Below are 21,003 nucleotides of genomic sequence, written 5' to 3' on the forward strand. Positions count from 1 at the left end.
GGTTCTCTCACTATCGGCTGGGCTGAAAAGAGTGCCTGTGTTAATAAAGGGTGAGCACTGAGCAACATTTCTGATTTATGCATATATGAAAAAGACTTCTCATCTGTAAACTGTATTAACCCCTCCACTTCACTTAGGAACTGGTAACTTAGTTTACTTGAAGCTGCCTACTCTTGCCCACTCAAAAGGCTTATTCTCTTCTTTTAAAGACTTTAAACCCCATCTCTTATATTAGGACAATTAAGAATTAGGACAATTAAGAACATCTCCATTAATTTGTGGTAGGTTTTGAGATTTTATTTCTGGGAAAGCTGTTGACTCATCTTTGGTACTTCCTAATAGCTCATGGGAAACATCTGAGGCTGGGGTTTTCTTGTTCCCCAAAATGACAACCACAGCTGGAATGAAAATGAAAACAGAGAAGAAACAAAAAATCCCACTTCATTAAATAAATCTATTTTCTAAGTGGGATGTTTTCGTACACTGAAACTTTGGTAAGTTAATTTAACTTCTTGGAGACTTTCATTTTATATCCCACGATCTGTTTTTTCCTATATCACTAAAATTAATTAAAATACCCTTTTATAAAACTATCTTTAGAAGCAAAAGTAGACTTAGGGTTTTACTTGGGGCCTCTAAATTAAAATTTCCTTAATTATTACATGTTGCAGTGAGTAAGATGACTATATGGCCTCTCACGTTGTCTTTGATGTATCCTTTGGTTTTCTGTTTAGAAGGATCTAGATATAATAATTATATAGCACTCTTGTATTACATGCCATACTGCTCTTTTTCCTTGTGTCTTTTTGTAGAGAAGTAGCTTCTAATTCTTATCTGGATATCTGAGAATTGTCATTTAATATATTAAAGATAAATAGTTTTATTATTTTTAAAGATATTTACTACATATTTATTATTTAAATAATAGACCGTTTTCCATTACTTCGGTTAATTCTGCTTGCAGAGGTTCTGTTAGATGCTGTAGTCAACGTGACTGGTGTTTCATATGACAAATAGTTCATAGCAGCAGGGATCCTGAATGCAAAAGATGAGCTCTGCTTTGTATGCAGAAATTAAACAGGCTTGTGGTATGAATGGATGAATCATACAGTGTATGCAGTAACAAAAGCTGAAGGGCCGTGAACCTTCTGGTCTAACTAACCTTGAACTTTACACAGAACACACTTAAACATTTGTAGCATAATGTGCAGTTGATTAAGAGGACACCATAAAATAGTAACAATTTTTCTTTTTGGAAGGAGGAAGAGAAAATGAATTGTGTTCAGGAGCTAGAGAGAAGATCCCATGCTCAACTGCTTACCTCTCACCACTTCAAGAAAAGACCTGGCCTTACTGAGTTGAACATTGCTCCTAGTAAGGACCAAAGTAACAGTGGTTTGATGTCATGAGGCATCACCCACAAACTTGGCAATATCTTTTTCCTACTCTATTTACCAGTATTCAGTTTGTTTCAGGATTAGACTGCTAATCACCATTGTTTAATAACAGCTAAGACTTGGAAGGACATCTCTGTTTTCACTCTGGAGGTGGGCACCTCATGTGAGTATCTGTCCATGGTGGACTCCAATTCTGCAAAATCTGCTCTAGATTTACTCATGACACTGACAAGTACAAACTACTCTTTTGTACAAGTACAAACTCAAAGCATCCAACAGTGTAGGAAATGCAACCAAGTAAAACCAACTTAAAATAGGCGGCTATGAGAAGGGTGACCTCCATTCTTCTCTACCTGTTCTGATTTGGGTGTTGATATGAAAGCCCCATGGCAGTGCTTTGGAGAAGATGATTTTTCCTTGGAGGCACAATGGCAGTTAGATAGGAATCCCCAGATGTGATTTGGCAATGCAGTTTCAGGAGTTCAATAAAACATTTAAGTTGCTTTTTATTTAACCTTTGCATTAAACTTTCATCTTAATTGCTGTAGTCCATGTTTCAAATGTTCAATAAAACGTGTTATATTACCTTACTGGGGAAAAGTAAATTCAATACCTATATTTTATAAAGCTCTACACTTATTAGAAATACAAAGAGTTAGTTAACCCCCTGAAGACAGACTTTATCATCCCTCCAGGAATTTGCTCTGAAAAATGGGGATTTCTGTGCCTGAAGATAGGACCTCTTCATGAACATGGATTCAGTGGCAGATGAATAGCATGTCAAAACAAGCCCTTCTCATGGTACGTAATCATTGATTTATTTCCTTGCTAGTATGTAGTTGTGGGGATCTAACTAGCCCGAGCGTGTACTGTCAGGTCTGCTGAACAGACAATCCTGGGGGAAAGATTGCCTTATATAACCTTCTGCTCTCTACTTTAGAACTTTCTTAACTTTTTTATTCCGCTTCTCCTTAGCCTATCTCTGTTTCTTTTTCTCCCTACTTTGGCTCATAGCCTGTAGTGCTAGAAAGCTCACTATCAATCAGTCTACATCAGCTAACGACCATTTGTCTTTGCAATCTTCCCTTCTGAAGTTCAGCTCGCACTATTATGCAGCTTCTTCATGTGGGCGGTGGCAGAAGTAGGATGTATGAAGGCAGAGTTGCTATGGGGAAAGAAGTGCAAAGGGAAGAAAGGTGGAGACATGCAAATAGGTGAAAGCAACAAAGACAATGAAAGAAGGTAACAGCAAGGCAGAAGTAATGATGACCTCGCAAAAGATGTTCCCCACTTCCGCAATAAGGAGGAGGATACCTCATCTCCACAACTACTCAGTTACTGCACAAAGTGTTTACCCTGACCTCAGTCTGTGCACCAGACTGCTGATGTTGATAGGAGTTGTTATGCTTTAAAAGCAATATGTTATCATCATAGTCTGTTTTTTCCCCATTTTCTCTTTCTGTGTTGCTGGTGCTCCTAGGTGAGCTGTTCAGACATTGACCTGTGTGTAGTCAAACAAATCAACCTGTCTGCAAGGATATGTGTCAGAAAAGAAAACAAACGATGGAGTAAACAGATGACAGAACAAATGAGGCACATCTATTAGCTCTGTTTGTTCAGCAGCAAGACCGAGACTGACCCTTTAAAGATTTTCTAGGTTTAGTGCTTCCTATTATGGATGAAGTAGCATTAGGGACTTTGAGTGTGTACTTATGTTCCTGCAGTGAAATACCAGAGTAAGAGGAAAACATGCTGCCCTACAGGGTAGTTACAGTGGAAGAAAAGGCTGACTCCAGGGGCAGGTAGATTTTCATTTGTTCCTCTCTTTTTAAGAGGCTTCCACTGTAGGTGAAATTTCCTTGTACTGAAGGGAGGTGGTTAAGATTCTCACTGATATTTACATCTTGTGATGTGGCTGTACAGGACTGCAATAGCCTGAGTAGCAACAGAAGAGTCTCTGGTGCAGAGAAATGAACTTGGTAAGAGTGTGAATTTACAGTCATCCAGGGGCTCCACCACCACAGCAATGTAATGGAGGGGCCAGGGCTGCATCTTTAGGTTAAGGTCTAGACTGGAAACTTTCTCCCAGGCTGTTGGCAAGCCAGCCCATCACTTGCAGGAGGACCATGTCTTTCTCAAGCCACCTATTTTATGCCAACCCGCATGTGAAGCTGGAAAAATGGTCAAAGAAAGATTTGTAGTGGTTTTACACACATGCAAAAAAATCCCCAAAACAAAACCCAAAAGGACTAGAAGAGACTTCCAGGGGTTCAGCCTCCTCTACTGATAACAGCTGCTGTTTGTGCCTTTCCTTTTGGTTTTCTTCCATGTCCTTTTTAAGTGGCAGGAAAGAGTTACATATTATTGTTAGATAACTAAGGTGGGTTTCACTTGAAGTGGATGCTTTTTATGATTTTTATTTTTAGACAAGGAATAAGCAATACAAGAATACCTTCTTAGAGCTTTGGAAGTAGAAATCCTTGTGGCCTTATGGGATGAGCAGCAACAAAACTGGGTACTTTACCCACTGTTTAAGAAGTACAAGAATGTTGTGATCAGGTTATATGCTACTCTGGAGAAGGGAGAAGAACATTTTTTGTTCTATTTTTGGGTTTGTGCTAACAAAGGAGAAAACCTGCCAAGACTTTTTCCTCATTCAGGTTCGGTCAGAGAAAAGGGAGAGAGTTTAATCCAATGCGGAAACAGTGTTCTAATACTGAAAGATTAATTCCTGAAAAGCTAGGCCTTACAGGAAAGGTTTAGTTGTGTTAATCACTTTATCCCAAGTATATCATATGGCAGTAATCTCTCTTGCACTTCTTAGCATTACTTCTGTGTAACAGGGTGGATCTCTTGGATGGGCCAAATTGCATAACCTTTTTGTCTGGAGATTCGCCTTTTGGAAGCTGTCCTGAAAATAGTTTTCTGTGTGACTGTATTCTAAACAATTACACATGGAAGATGGATCAAGGACACCCACATGGACATAATGTTAAATGTATGCAAGACTTAAGAGAAACAGAAGGTTATGATTATCATAGAATCACAGAACAGTCTGGGTTGGAAGGGACCTTTAATGGTTCAAACTTCCTGCAGTAAGCAGGGACATCTTCAACTAGATCAGCTTGCTCAAAGCCCCATCCAACCTGGCCTTGAATGTTTCCAGGGATGGGGCATCTACCACCTCCCTAGTGCTTCACCACCCTCATTGTAAAAACTTTCTTCATTATATCTGTTCTGAGCCTACCCTCTTTTAGTTTCAAACCATAACCCCTTGTCCTACTGCAGCAGGCCCTGCTAAAATGTTTGTCCCAATCTTTCTTGTAAGCCTCCTTTAAGTACTGAAAGGCCTCAATGAAGTCTTCATGGAGCTTTTTTGTTTCCAGGCTGAACTACCCCAGCTTTCAGCCTTTCCTCACAGGAGAGGTGCTCCAGCCCTATGAGCATTTTTGTGGCCCTTCTCTGGACCCTCTCCAACAGGTCCATGTCTTTCCTGTGCTGGGGCTCTAGAGATGGACACAGTAATCCAGGTGGGGTCTCACGAGAGCAGAGTAGAGGGGCAGAATCACCTCCCTCAACCTGCTGGCCATGCTTCTTGTGATGCAGCTCAGGATATAGTTGGCTGGCTGGGCTGTGAGTGAACACTGCTGGGTCATATCCAGGCTTTCATCCACCAGGATTCCCAAGTGTTTTTTGTAAGGGCTGCTCTCAATCAGTTTACCCCCCCCAGCCTGTATTGAAACTGTGATTTGCCCTGATCCTTGCATTTGGCTTTATTGAACCTATTGATCAGTTCACATCAGCCCACTCCTTGAGCTTGTCCAGGTCCCTCTGGATGGCATCCTGTCCCTCAGGCATGTCACTGCAGCACTCAGGTTGGTGTTGTCTGCAAATCTGATGAGGGTGCTCTCAATCGCACTGACCGTGTCACTGAGGAAGATATTAAAGAGTACTTCTCCCAGTGCAGAGCCCTGAGGGACACCACTTGTCACTGATCTCCATCTGGACGTTGAGCAGTTGACCACCCTCTGGATGTGACCATCCAGCCAATTCCTCATCTGCCAAACAGTCCACCCATCAAATCAATATCTCTCCAATTTAGAGAGAAGGATGTTGTGGAGGAGCATGCCAGAGGCCTTACAGAAGTTCAGATGCATGATATCTGTAGCTCTTTCCTTATTGACTGGTGTAATTACTCCATCATAGAAGGCCATTGGGTTGGTCAAGCAGGACTTGCCCTTGGTGAAGCCATGCTCAAATCACCTCCCTGTCCTCCATGTGCCTTAGCATAGCTTCTAAGGTGACTTGTTCCATGATCTTCCGAGGCATTTTAAGATATACTAGGACATCAGATTAACTATGCCAGACCATCAGACTGAGCTCTTTGTCTAGCATTCACTTTTGTCCATACTAAAGTCTGGGGGATTTTTGCATCTCAGGATGCAAGGGCTGTTGCCTTTCTCAATAGCCTCTTACCTTCCTCTTCTTGCCACTCAAAAATTTCACCTGCACCCCGTCTGTGCTCGGAACAACCTCCCTCAGCTCACATCCCAACCCTGAGGCCTTCCTGACATTCTCCTTGGTTTGGGAAGCCTCCAGGCTGGTGCCACCTTCTCAGGTGCGCCATGTGGGAGGACCTCCCCTGGCCATACCCGAACCCATGGCTCTGATACACAGAAGCATTCTGAGGCAGGACCGCACAAATTCAGGGCGGGGTGTGTTTTTCTGTGCTTCATGCCGTGGCAGTACGAAGAGAAGCAAGCATGGCAGGAAGCGGGGAGAAGCAGCCAGAAAACAGACAATAAACGTTGCTTGAAACAAACTGGTAACTCTATTTTTACCACATCCTGCTGTGAGAAACGAGCGCTGAAAGTGATTATTGCAGGAAAAAGGCGAAATAACGCCTAGAAGACAGAAGGGGGACGGTGCTTCTGTACCCAAGCTAAGGGCTCCAGCGTCTCTCCTCCACCCAGCCCGATTAATTAGTTTTCGCTGGCAGGACGAAGGAAACGCTGGCATCAAAAATCCATCCTCTCTCTGTGCCAGGGCGCGACAGCTTTGCAGTTGGCGGGGCGGTCCGGGATTGTGAATGTAGCTGACAACAGCGCTGCTGCCAGGCACTGTCACCCGCGGCACCCGCTGCCGAGGCGCCGGCCGTGCTCCCCGCTATGCGCTGCCCGTGGGGAGCGCTGGGAGACCAACGGGCGGTCGGGGCACCCCGCTGACCCGGCCCTGAATCCCGGACCGCGGGCCGCGGAGCAGCAGGCGCGGCTCTGCCCCTGCCTCGCCCCAGGGCCCTCCAGGGAGCGGGCCGGGGCCGGCGCCGGACGCGAGTCCCCGCCTGACCCCGCGGCGGACGCCGCTCGCCGTGGACCGGGGGGGGCGCTGGTCGGCGGGGCTCGGCTGCGGCACCGACCCCTCACACACCGGCAGCGGCAGCGGCCCCGCCTGCGCCGCGGGTGGGGCGGGGGGAGCCGCCGAGAGCGGGAGCCGCCGAGAGCGGGAGCCGCCAGCACCGGGGCTGCGGCGGAGCGAGGGCAGGGGAGGCAGGAGGAAGAGCCCCGGCGCACGGACGGGCTGCGGGACACACGGACAGGCACCCTCGGCCCGGCCCGGCCCGGCCCGGCCCGGCCGGCGGCAGGGAGGTGGCAGGTACGCGGGCGGTAAAGGGGGCGCCCGGGGCCACGGAGGCTCACCTCTGCCGGCGGCAGGGCGGGACGGGGCGCAGGGCACGGGCCGGCTCGGCTCCCTTGCGTCCCCGGTTGTTTCCGTGGAGTGCGGGCAGCGGGGTCCTCCCTGGCCCCCTGCGGGCGGTGACTTACACACGGGCAGGGAGCGGGACTGTGCGCGCAGAGCACTGACCCATGTGGGGGAGCGGCTCCACCTGCAGGGGTCCGGACACGGGCTGGGGGCAGAGCGCTCGCAGATGGATACGCAAACACGGAGAAACTTGCGCTTTTCTCCTCAGCTGGTACAGGCTTAGATACTCTATTTTTTAAGCAAGAAGTTGCAAAGTCATTCCGCGTTTCGTATTCTCTTTTTTTTTCCCCTATCCCTCCCTTCTCCAGCGGTGTTACTTGCTCCTGGTAGTACTCGCCTTGATGTTTTTCTGCGTTACTCTGTGTGTGTGTGGTTATACGCGTTACGCTTCATTTTGCACGGCTGGCAGGGTGTGGGAGGGTTTGATTTCTGGGTTGCAGCTACAGACAGCACCAAACTCCAGTTAACACTACTTAATTCTGTATGGACACTAATGCTCAGCTGGAAGCAGGTGGTTAAGAGGTAAGGGATGGCGTGGCATTGAACTCAGAGCAGCTGAAGGGAGCCCTTTTGCAGAGAGCCCCTTCCCCATGCCTTAGAAGGATGGGGAGACTCTGGTTCCCTTTGCTTTGTACTTCGCAGAAGAAAAGCAGTTCAGGTCTGCAGTCTCTCTAGTTGTCTCTGTGCCAGGGAGGCAAGAGCTGCAACTGCCTCTTTACCTCTTAAAACGTCTTCAATATGAGAGAAGGTTGGAGGCAGGGAGAAAATTAAAATAACATTTTCTCCTCCCATGCAGAAGGAGTTCCAAAGTACCGGTGCTTTGTGCACAGAGCTTCTGCAGGCAGTTAGACATTAGGCTGAAATACTTTACTGTGCGGGTGGTGAGGCACTGGCACAGGTTGCCCAGAGAAGCTGTGGCTGCCCCATCCCTGGCAGTGTTCAAGGCCAGGCTGGATGGGATTTACAGCAACCTGCTCTAGTGGAAGGTGCCCTGGATGAGCTTTATGGTCCCTTCCAACACAAACCATTCTATGATCCTGTGATTCTGTGAAGGTAAAATCCTGTCACAGACTTGGAGGATTTGCATTAGGGGAGAACTAGTGGAGCTTGACAGAGTACCCCGCCGCACCCGCCAGCCTGACTTTGCACTTGCAGTAAGTCTTTGGCTCAGTTCTTTCAGGAGCATTGGTCATTGCCTCTTGGCTTCCCCTTACTGAGACTTATGTGCTCCTGTAGAGCTGGATTTGGTTTTGGGGTTTTTTTGTCTGAATAGTGCCAGGCTCTTCCCCTTAAATTTTGGGAGTGTATGAAAAGCAGGAATATGCATGAGTTGGCAGCAGAAACCAGGTTGTGATCTCTGCATTTCTGTGTAGTAAGTGCTACTGCTTCTTTGTTACATGCTCTGAGTGTTGAAACAGCATTGACATTTATAGTGGACACTCAAAACAGATGCTGACATCCCTTGCATTTAATTTCTTTCATGCTAATCTAATAAATTCAGTATGTATTGTTATCTTAAAAGAGGATTAAACATTTCCTGAGGGGAGGGCGAGTTACGCAAACTGGTGTATACACAGGCTGCATCTCGAGTGCTGCGAGACCTGCAATTCGTGGGTTATGTTGTTCCGAGGGGATCTTCATTTGATAATCAGAAACTGATAAGAACTGTTGCTCTTTTTTACTATTGCTGCCTGCATTTTCATCCTCTAAGGACAGATATCTTTCTAAGAAGCCTGACAAAGCTGCATGTCCAAGACTCATTGAGCAGAGGTCTTCAGAGGACCTATGGGGCATGTAAGTTGGGTGGGTCCTGGCCCACTCTGCTTATGAAGTAATGTATTGCAAGGAGCAAGTAGTTCAAGTTTTAAGATGTGGGCACTTTAAAACTACTACTCTGTTCATATTTTTGACTTGCTTAAAGCGAATCCACAAGTAGGTGGATAATTTGACTGTAATGGCATGTGTTTAAAATAGTGATTGCTGGGTTTTAATATGCAGAATTGTTTCAGCCTAGCTAGCAAGCCTCCGAAGCTGACTTGACCCAGCAACAAGATACTTAAATAGGGTATGCTGAGAGACAAAAATAAAGTATATCAAATAAAATGCACAGGTATCAGCAAATAAAAACAGATGCAAAGCAACTCTTGTCTCCTCTGGGATCTAGGATTTATGATGGAAATAATCTGTCATTTTATAATGCTGTGCGCGCTAATTGCAGGTTCATGGTAATCATCACTGTGTAAGAGGGTATGTCAAATCCTATTTTCCATCCCATCCATACAAGATAAGCTCCTAATAAGCTGCGATCCTTCAGCCCCATCCACACATGAGCTCTCTCCTGAGTTATCCTGCCTATATCCTACGTAATTTTCCAGATGGTTTCAGTTTTATGATTTGCATGCAAGTACTAGGGCAGTTTTGTCCCACGGCTGCAGGCCATTTTATACAAAAATGCCCTGCATTTCTGTGTGTAAATTGAGATCAGCCTATACCTATTTGTACTTGTAAATGCGTATCTGGTTTTGGCTCTCTAATTTGTCACTTGGAAAAATGCTGTTTTTAAGGAGTGGGTACTTTCCCAAAGAAAAGTCACTATTGATGGGTTTTGTGACTTCATTTCTGGTCATTCCTAAGTCATCGAAGACTTACATTGCTGCGAACTGGTTTTTACTGTAGACCGGAGGAATAGAAACTAGCGAAAGTAATCTATGTATTTATATAAACTCAGCTGTAGTAAAGCAATATGTTGTTTTTACTTCAAGTTAGCACTTGGAGTGTTTATATTGAAGGATTTATTTTGTTCCAGCTTTAGTAGTATCCATATGCTAAAATAACCTGCAAAGCAAACACACTTTCCAAAGTAGAACTGAAGGCCTTCAACATACTGTGAGAACATTCTAATATGCGTTACTCAGGTTCTTGCTTGCGTTCCTGACTCTAAAGCAGCACTTGTTCCCTCCCCCCAGGTCTTCCAAACCACCTAACACAGTCTCTGCCTGGCTCTGCAAGTGTCTTAAACACGCTGGATCTCCCTCTTTAAGCAGAAAGTTCTTAAGCGCCTTATCTAGAGCTGCTGCAGTCGAGGATCAAAGCCCTTGGGAGATGGAGAAACTAGGGCACCTGGCAAGCATGCTGTAAACACACACGGCTGTGTCTCCAAATGCAGCTGTATAGGATTTGATTTTGAAACACTGCCAGGAGAGGAGCCAGTGCTCACTTTCATGGAGAGCTGGTGGCGGTGGGGCTTGTCTATGGAGTAGACTGTGTTCTAGTGATACCTGGTATCACTAGTGGTTGAAACCTGGGCTGCTGGTCCCTGTGCCCAAGGGGTTAAAGCCCAAATCTGCCCCCACTTCTGCTGCTGTTGCATAGACTGAAGTAAGTGACTGGGAAGACATGCTTTTCCCCTTGCGTTTACCCTGGGCCATCTCATAGAGGATGCAGCAGGTTGCCTGAAGCTGATATGAAGAAGCACCAGAACCTGACTGTTGCATGAGTTTGTGTGTTCCCCTGGGAGGAGGGCTGGGATCTAGTGCTTGGTGCTGCTGCTGATACTGCTACCAAAGGTGAGAATTTCCATGTTTCAAGAGAGGAGCAACATTTGGCTGGCTGCCCCAGGAGAAAACTGGGCCCAAGAGAAAAATGGGTTCTGAAATCTGGAGTAGGTGGTGACAGCTGTTGGTGGTCCTGGCTTAGGAGTTCAAGCTCTGAAGGTGGAGTGGGGCAGAATATCCAGTGTTTCCTACCACAAAGCTGCATTTCCAGTGCAGAAATCTCCATCCTTAGCACCTCTCATGACATATCTGTGTGGCAGCAGGTGCCAGCCTGGCAGTTTTGTTTCATGCAGGTTTTTAGGTGATGATGTACCCCACATCTGGATGTTAGTGACCTGACCTGTAACTCCATTCCCTCACCCACATCTGTGTTGAGAGTCTGCTTCCCTAGCCTTTAATGAAGGAAGAAGTAAGGTTGTATCTTCACATGATCTTTGCACTTGGTCTCTCAGACATCCTGCAGGCATCATCTGACTTAGAAGGAGCTTCCTTATTCCCTCATACTTGAAATGCTTTGCAACTACAGTGTTTCTTTGTTTTAGGGCAGGAAAGCACCTGGTTGGAGGGCGGAATGTGGACAGGCAAGATTGGAGTCTAAATTTATTTCAAAACTCCTTTATTCGAAGAGCTATCACATCTTATTTCTTGGCAGTCTTATTTAAACTCTGGGGGTGACTGGCAAGCTGCTCGTGCTGAGTGCCTTGCCAAGTACTATTGCAAAACACTGCCACTGAAGAAGTTGTGTAACTTTACAGACCGTTATGTTTCTCTTGGAGTAAACCAAAGGGGCACCAAGTTCTGCTCTTTTGCCCCCGCTGAAAAGCAAGACTGACATGTTTCCATCTGCTTATGAGGCACCAGCATGCTGCTTTCCTGCTGCCACCTCTTCCAGTTGCTGCAGTCAGTTTTCCTTCAGTGGTACTTCAGCTCTTGTTCACTGCTGTGAAATAACTGAGGACATAATAATGTTAACATGGGTGGCATGGTTTAGTGGGCGGTGTCCCTGCCCATGGCAGGGCAGTTGGAACGTGATGATCTTAAGGTCTTTTCCAACCCTAACTATTCTATGATTCTAAACAGAGCTATTTAAAAAGTTTCCATGGTATTGTTAACTGCAAAATACTTTGGAGCAGACATCAGACCAAGGAAGACTTTTCCTCTCATTCTGGACTCAATGTTGCCAATGTGGCAGGTGCATCAGAACAGATTTGCAGTGTCTCATGGAGTTACACTTCGTATTTGAGTCCTTATTGAAAATCTCTGGAATTGAAATCACTCCCAAGCATTTCTGTTTGTCAGTATAATACAGGATGCTAAATCTGATACCTAAATATATGCAAACTGTGTGCCAATTTTTGAGCTCTTGTAACTTTGCTGTTAAAATAAGGCACTGGTTGGAAACAGTTCTTGTTTTTCAGAAACTATCTTGATAGCTATTTCAGGGCTTTGCATCATTAATCTTTGCTCAAATCGATAATGAGAAATTGTTAGTATTCAGAAGACTTGTGAGGATTATTGTACCGTGATGCTGCATATAACATTGCATTACAGTGATGTTTCTGGGTTCAGCTAGGATAAGACATATAAGTGCCGCTTAGGGCTAAACATCTTAAATCATGCGGTTATTCTGGTTAGAAGGAACCTTGAGAGATGTCAGGTGTCACCTCCTGCTTGAAACAGGGTTAACCCTAAGTTCAGACAGGGTTTGCTCAGGGCTTTGTCTAGCTGGGTTTCGAACACCTCCGCAGGCTGAGGCTCTGCAGCCCCTCTGGGCAGCCTGCCCTGGTGGTCAGTTATCCTGTAGTGATTCCTCTTCTTGTGCGGTGTCAAAGGCACTGGGAGGTTCATGCTAGGTGCTCCTGAAGCCGTCTCGAGGCTAAGCGAGTCCAGTTGCCTCTGACTCATCTGCTAGGCCATGTGCTGCAGTCCTTGACCGTCTGTTCCCTGGCCTCTGCTGTGCCCTGTTAGGCTCCTGCTCAGTGCGGGAATGTTGGACATCTGTATTTACTGGGAATGTACTCAGTCTGCAGGACTCTGACAGAATGACTGTGTATTTAGATTATGATAGTTTAGGTTTAGACTTCTTGGCATCTTAGTGTTAGGTATTTATGAACTGGGATCACTATCAAGCCCTAAAATATGTTTCATCCTAAGTTTAGTAAATAAATAAGGACTGAGCATGCAGAAAATGAATAGTTTTACTTAAATGCTGTGGAATTTCCAGTTTATGGTATGTGTTTTGGTTTAATGTTGGGAAGAGCATGGGACGTAATTAAAGAAAAAAATAACTTTTTGGACTGCCTTTGGATGGGATTTAACCATACCTTGCAAAAGCAAGATGCATTAAGTCTACGAGTTTGGAATGCTACCAAAAACCACAAAACAGAGAAAGTTTAGAACAGTCAGAAATGAAAGCTACCTGGCAAAAGTACCCAGACTGCCAAATGCCTGAAGACAAGTGTATCAAAGAACTTCTGCTTCCTTGCTGCAGTAGTAATGGTGCATCTTGACTATATTACAGAAAATAAATAATATAAAAAGGCTATGTTTTCATAAAAGGTAAGTCAAAAGAGCACGTAGCATTAAAAAGTATAGAGATGTTTTATGAGCGGTAAGAAGTGAGACAGAAGGGGGTTACCTAGAGTCAGAGTAGATGCTGACAGTCTAGAATCCAATGTGCCTCCTCTTCTCCCCCCCCCCCCAAATACTAGGCCTTGCTATTTCATTTAAGTAATGAATCTAATGGTGTTCATGTAATCTAGTACTCACAGTAAATATCTTGTAAATAACTAATTTGTGTTGATCAGTTTTTCTTGCAAGGGATTCTGGATTTTCAGACTAGCATGGAAATAGTCAAGCAGCATTTTAGTACTAAACCATCTGAATTTCACCCTCCTAAATGAGCCCTTGGTAAAAGAATAGCAGAGTATGGCCAATGTACTCCAAAATTGTCAACTGCCTTAGTGTGAAGTGTTTGTATCAAAGACAAACTGTGCTGTTTCAAATGAGGTTTTACATCTTGTGTATGTGTCTACACACATTATATGTAACTCTGATGGCATATGTTAGATAGATTGATTTAACTTCACTTTAGAATTTTTTGGAGGTTGGCTGGCTCTTCGGTCTCTTTTCATGTTAACAAATACGTTATGTGGTGGATGAATAGGATTCTTTATAGAATTATCTAAAACCAGGCACTGATTTATATGAAAACAAAGGGTTTCTTTAGAGCTGAGTTCAAGCTGGAATTGCCATGAATCCTAGAATTATTCTACATTTAAAAGAGAGAACAGTGATGCACTTGTACTTGGGCTTTGAACAGCACAGAACTGTTGAGCAGAGGCTCGGTGACCGCTGAGCAAATCTGTTTAGGTTCATTTGCCAAAGTTCCAATCGTACTTTCCTCTCCTTATACAGATTATGACAAGCAAAGCTAAAAAGATGCTGTAAGTTGCCCTGATCAGTTTGTGTGGAGGTATTCAAGTTGTTCTGCAGTGTGTGATCAAAAGATGTATAAAACCCTGAGTGCTCTGTAAGCAATCTGAACACATACTTCTCTGGCTTGGTTTGGGGTGTGTGGGGTATAGCGCATAGCAGCTAAACAATCCCTCACTTGTTTATAAAAAGCCTTGGGAAGAAAGGGTGAGAAAGAAGAAAATATTTACAGTAGTTTTCTACCCAATGAAAATCAGAAGGCAGACTGACAAGGAAAGAGTTCATCTACCATCCAAGACGATTAAAAGTAAGTTCTGCTGCTTGGATGTTAATTGACACATCCAAGGCAGTGTAAATTTAGCCTAGAAGCTTGACTTGACCTCACTAATTCAGACAGACTTCAAATTCATGATTTGTTTGCTTTTGGTCATAACATCTGGGTGTTTAAGCACACTTTATGTGAATTGGCAGAGGCTATTAGAAATTTATAAACCGCTATAAAATGTTAGACTTGTGGAGTACTTCACCAGAATGTGTAAATAAAGCCTGTCTTGACAGCATAGCTCTGTAACGCAAGCTGGCTAGGATCCTCAGATATAATACTCTTATGTTTGATGCCCTTAGCTGTTCTCCCATTGATTAATTACCTGGGAACAGAACCAGAACTCTGTAGCTTCTCTCATGTGTTAAGAGATATCCAGAATTTCTGTGCAAACATTTTAATCGTATTTGTTGGTATTAGTCGAGATTGTTTATGGGTTTCTTCTCCTCATGTCTCACGTGTGTTCATTTATAAAGAATTAAAATAGAGCTGGAAAGAGGAATCTCACAACACTGACAGAAATGAAACTGTAAACTTGTCAATATGTGCAGAAATCAGTTTGCTGCTTTACATAGGAGCATCGCTTGAAGTGAACTGAAAGAAATCTTACTGTCAACCACCCAGTCAGAACCCAGATAACTATTCAGGGAACCATGCTGGATGTGTGGTGTGCACAGAGTGAGGAATGAAACAGTCCTTACCAAGGAATCCAAAGGTGCCAAATACTTAAGAAGCTGCAGAGCAGTGCCTCATAAGGAACGCATGATGGCCTTGCAGCTCAGAATCTAAACAGGCATGCACACATAGATGGGCACAATTTGACCCTTCTTTAGGAGAAGAAAGTGGCATCAAGGAATTAAATTATGTTGTTAAGAAATTAGGAACCGGCGGTGAGAAACTGGGGTTTTTTTTGGTCTTGGTTATTGCTCCGTGACTCAGCAGCCAGGAAAGATTGATGGCTTGGGTGCTTGGCCCTTTGGTTTGGTTCCACTGTTTTTATTTATATGAGTCAGGAAGTCCCTAGACAGGTCCTCATTTAAAGAAAAGGAAGAAAAGGCAGATTACTATAAATTTATTTCAAAGCAAATGCAGTTGTTAAATGAAAACATTGTGATGGTTTGTTTCAGTTTATTCACAAACCTACCAATGACATCCATATGTCACATCAGATGTCAGTTAAAATGGTCAATATGCTGTCTCAAAAGAGTCAGTGCCAAGTATCTAGACACTTAATACTGTCGCTCCAGTCATGCTCGCTGCTGCAAAGTATTTACATCTATCTTAAGAGCTGAGACAAGCGGTGTTCTGGTCTGCTGTAGCTGTGACCCATCCTGCTTGCTCTCTGCTGTATGGATGCCACTGCCAGTCCCTGGGTTACTCAGGTTTGGCTTAAGGTGAGTCTGTGTGACTGAATAGTTCAGTTGGGGAGCCTGCTTTTGAAGGACATCCCTCACCACATTTGAGTTCACTTTGCCTGGTGATATTGGGGAACATGAGCTGGATTCCTTTCAGATTAAGTCAGGGTGGAAGATGTTCTGCAGGAGTGCTTTTAACACCTGCTGACCAGGAATGGGTGTCTGACGCACAGGACCAGGTCAGAACTGTTTGAAGCAAAACATACAAATCAGACTGCATCAACATGTGCAGTAGTATGGATGCTGCATCCTCAACATCACCTGCTTTCCTCACTGTGCTCATTTTAAGCTCATTAGGATTGGTCTATCCATAACTGACTAAAAAGGCAATTCCCTTCTTTTTGTAGTAGTCTTCAAATGTAACAGCTACCCTTCAAGAGTTTCCCCTGTACTACAGCTAGCTTGTCCATCCCACCTCCCCATAATTCACATCTTCTATACTACTTTGCATTCTTATCACTGTTCCTGAGTCCCTCTCTAGTGGGACCGCATCTTTCACAGGTGTTCATACAAGACAGAGTAAAGAAAAGAGTAAAGTAGAAGAAATTTTTGTTAGTTAAACAGATTATACTCCAGTTTTGCACACCAACACTTTTCTCTTTTGGAAATCTTACAGCAGTGTTTGTCTTTCGTACAACAGCATGGTATTTGTCTCTTACAACCTGCTGTGGTCTGCTGCTTTCTTGTTTCCACCCTGTACTTCTGTATTTGACGTTTCCTGTCTGCGGGCAGTATCTTGTACGTAACCTGCTACATTTCACTCCATCCTTCCAGATCACTACTCTGTCCTGGCAATGATATATTTAACCTTTGTTTCTCACATCATGAACTAATACTTATTCTTCCTGCATCTGTAGTCTGATTGTTAAGGTATCTCAAGGCGGTTTCAAAGCCTTACTAAAGGAAAGATGTGACATCTGTGACTTCTTCCTATCTGAAAGTCCTGTCAAAGGAAGTTAGTGATGAGATTTAACAAATCTCTTTTGGCTGCTAGTTAGGTTATGTTCCAGGTGCTTATTACTTTGTTCAGGATTGTTTTCCCCAGGAGTCCGAAGTTAAACTGACTCATTGGGTCGCTTTGTTGTGTTTAGTTGCTTGGGTTTTTTCCATCATGCACATGTGCACACGCTTTCATTCACATTCTTCCTCTCTGCCTCTCTTTCCCCTGAATTCTTACCTGTCATGGCTATTATTTATGCTACTTGCTGCTTTAATCTGACACTCTTAGTGAAGACTGATGTCCCAAACATGATAGCCTTCTAGATGTCATCTCTCATCAGTTTCTCTGTATTGACTAGGACAGCAAGGTTTTTCTTGCTCTTAAGCTATAAACATTGATAATAAGGATTTTTTTGTTGTTGTGGCTAGTAATTTTTTTAATTTGCATTATAATTCTATCTTAAGCATGCTGATTCTCATACCTGTGTGTTTATGCAGATTTTATACTTATTGCCAGCATTTGAGCGTGTTCTCACATTCTTTGTCTGTCCTGACAAATAAATCTCGTGCTACAACTTCTGCTGTTTGTTTTTACAAGGCACAAGGACAGATTATCCTGCTGTGTTGTTTCCTGGAGAAACTCCTGCTGCTTTCCTATCTCTCAGTAGTGTCTCTTGTGAGGTTTCCTTTCTACCTGAGTGCATTCACATTTCTCTTCATTACGTTTATGAATTCCCTCTCCTCCCATTTCATGAGGTTTAGTCAACTTGTCTTTTGAACTGGTTGCTTTCCATTTGTCTAGAAACAAATCTAAAGGGTCTGCTGCCTTCTGTTACTTAAATTAATTTGCTAAAAAATAATTTGCTAATTTCAAAATAGTTATTTTTATTAAATTATTTATAATTTTCAAATTAATTAAAATTTTGCTAATTTTGAAATAAGTGAGAGTCTAAACAACAACAGAGCTTCGTGTCAATTCGTGGGCCTTTGTCCTTTATACCATGTGGCAATCAAGATACTGCGTGTTGTTAGATTCCCATTTCAGGCTTTTCTGGTGTATTTCCAAGTTGCTAGCTGTTTGATATGTAGACCTGAGATACCAACCAAACAACCCTGGTGCTACTACCTATTTTTCAATGCCTTTGTCATTTAAACTGATTATCCCTGTTAGTGCAATGGCTTGTTCTTGCAATGCTTCAGGCTGTGCTGAGTGCCTACGGCACATTGTCTGTCACGATACACATGCCATAGTGGGAAACATCAATTTGGAAAATAAAGGCCTTCAGATTTACAGAGCTGTAGAATAGCTTGGGTTGGAAGGGACCTTAAAGGTCATCTAGTCTGACACTGGCTTCATGTCTGGTCTGCAACCTGAGCCTATCCATGGTGGGTCTGGACTTTGTTCCACAAGCTGCCAAGACTTGTACAAAGGTCAGATGCTGAATCAAGACTCTTCCAACCGTGGCTTTATTTCTGCCAGTTGTTACACAGGTGAAAGTTGTTCCTGACCAGGGTCTTTAAGAGTTAGGAATAGAAGGATTTTGAAACTTTAAAGGATCACTGTGTGGTCAGTTGAGCACAATAAGAGGTGTGTGTGCAATAATACTTATCTCTGTATGTATTTATATTTACATTGTTATCTTGGTCATTAGCAGCCACTAGGCACTTGAAGCTGCATCAAATCCACGTTACACTAGTTGTCTTGAACAAAATTAATAAAGATAACCACTTTTCCAAAGAACACTACACTGAGGTTTATTCCTGTCTGGTGAGGTATGACAAGTCACAGCTATAGCATGAAAAGGATCCAGAACAGAGTGGGTGACAGTGGCATTTGAGTGTGGGGAGAACAGGAAGAGAGCTTGTCAGCAAAGAGCTGCACCTCTTGATGGCTGAAACCCTGTGGTTTCCTTCCATGAGGCTGGGTTACAGAGAACAGGGAAGTGGAGAGACAGGATGTAACATGGTAGACACGCATTATCCTCCCAGTGAAGGGAAATAAAAATGATGATGCAATAAAAAAATAAGAAGATATTTTTTCCTTGTTGCCTACTGCCTGTTACTCCTCTTCCCAGTGTGTTTAATTGCCTCCAAGCTTCTATCTGCGCTGATGGAGGAGGTGCCCAAAATAAAATGCTATTTAGGGTTTAATAGAATAATTAAGCAAGGCTTTGCCAGTTTGTCCTGATCACAAAATGCTTTTTAAGGCTTCTGTCTCCTTTTCTCCCATTTGCACTAACATCTCCATCCCAGTAAGACTTCCTATGATGCTAATAATTTATTTGCAGCCCTACCTATCCTGTACCTAATCAGAGACTGGCTCTAGCAAACTAATTCACTGAGCATATTGACACATGCACCCAGATACTCCTTGAGGGCTCTGATCTCACTGGGCTTGGCGAGTGGTCTTCCACACATTTGCATGTAACGTGGGGGTTCTGCTGTTTCTCTGTGCAGATCAGCATTCAATGTATTTTCTGACTTGATAGATGCTTCTGAATCAATCAATGGAGGCAGATGGGTGAAGAATGAAAATATCCATAATTATCCCAACTTTATTTTAATGGAGGTACATGGTGAGGGACCCTTGGCTGGAGATTTGTTGGAGAGGGTCTAGAGAAGGACCACAAAAATAGTCAGAGGGATGGAGCACCTCTCCTACGAGGAAAGGCTGAGAGAGTTTGGGTTGTTCAGCCTGGAGAAGAGAAGGCTCTGGGGAGACCTTAGAGCAACTTCCAGTGCCTAAAGGGGGCTATAATAAAGATGGGGAGAGACTTCTCAGCAGGGCCTGTTGTGACAGGATGAGGGGCAATGGTTTTAAACTGAAAGAGTGAAGATTCAGAATGGACATGAGGAAAAAATTCTTTACAATGAGAGTGGTAAAACCCTAGCACAGGATGCCCAGAGAGGTGGTGGATGCACTGTCCCTGGAGACATTCAGGGCCAGGCTGGATGTGGTTCTGGGCAACCTGATGTGGTTGAAGGTAGCTCTGCTCATTGCAGAGGGGTTGGACCAGAGGAGCTTGAAGGTCCCTTCCTACCCAAACTGTTCTATGGTTCTATGATTCTATGATCTGCCTGCCACCCCAGGCTCCCAGGGGAGGTGACTGCACCAGCAGTGCAGGCGTTCCCTGTGGTTCCCAGTCATGCTAACGGCTGCGTGCAGGTAGGCATAAACGGGTGGCAAACAAAGGAGAAAAAGAGCAGCGTAGGCCTGGGAGAACCACAGTTACATAAAGGTGAACAATGAAGCATTATTTCTGAAGCGGGTATTTTGAAGGGCTGTTTCTGCAACCCCTGTTATATAAATGAACAGCACATTTGAATCGGAAGCAATTTGGTGTAGAAACCTGTGAGTGATTCATCCCAAATGTGAGGAGAAACAGAGCCTGTGCGGCACGGGGGGATTTTTGAGCTTTTACACGGTCTCTGCTTCAGACTGAATTAAAATTTTCATCAGTTATTCCAAGGGTGGAAGATAGTGGCACCCTCTGCCAACACCGCTCCTATTAGCATCCGTTAGTGTGGTGCATATTCCAGTCTGGGTATCCTCACCTCCGCTGGAATTGCATCCAGACAGAGGTTGATTATAAGTAATTTCCTGATCATTGTACAGATCCTGCACAGCTCCCATATGCAGTAAATGCAGTAACAGCATATTTACTGAGTGCTTCAGTTCATGAGATGTACAACATCTTGAGTTCTCATGGCTTTACAAAATTCTTTATCTTCTTTCTACAGCAAAGTTTTTTCTTTACTTAATACAAAGATTTATAAAAACATTTAATGAATCGGGTTGACACAAAGATTGCCATGTGATGAGAAAACTTTGGCATTTTGGTCTTTTGTGTTCTGATGCAAGCTTAAGATTGTGCTGTCATCTACAAAAATCACTTCGATTTGTACAGCATTGTTGGAGAAAACTGAAGTTGGAATAAGATTTATCCTTGTTCTCATGCCTTAGAGAAAGAAACAGAGCAGCTTGGATTTTCATATGAAGCATTTGACTAATTTGAACAAAGACTGCGATAGAATACCATGTCTTTTAAATACTCTGGTTCTTATTGTCCCTTTAAATGGCAGTAGGTACATCAAAGCTATATGTCAATAGATAACAATTTTTGTGATAATTTCTCCTACTTAGTATTCATGTTCCATGCTGTAACATACAATATCTTTAC

At 43.7% G+C, this 21,003-nt stretch overlaps 1 protein-coding gene across 1 annotated transcript in view; it reads left to right on the top strand.

Moving 5' to 3' along the window:
- Nucleotides 1–6,895: 6,895 nt before the first annotated feature.
- SGK3 (serum/glucocorticoid regulated kinase family member 3) overlaps nucleotides 6,896–21,003 on the top strand; it is a 61,225-nt gene continuing 47,117 nt past the window's right edge. The window contains exon 1 of the mRNA XM_065668378.1: nucleotides 6,896–7,049. The gene's annotated coding sequence lies outside the window, so the exon portion shown is untranslated. The remainder of the gene's footprint in view (nucleotides 7,050–21,003) is intronic.

The sequence above is a fragment of the Lathamus discolor genome, chromosome 2 (genome assembly GCF_037157495.1).
Source record: "Lathamus discolor isolate bLatDis1 chromosome 2, bLatDis1.hap1, whole genome shotgun sequence".
NCBI classification, from domain to species: Eukaryota; Metazoa; Chordata; class Aves; order Psittaciformes; family Psittacidae; genus Lathamus; species Lathamus discolor.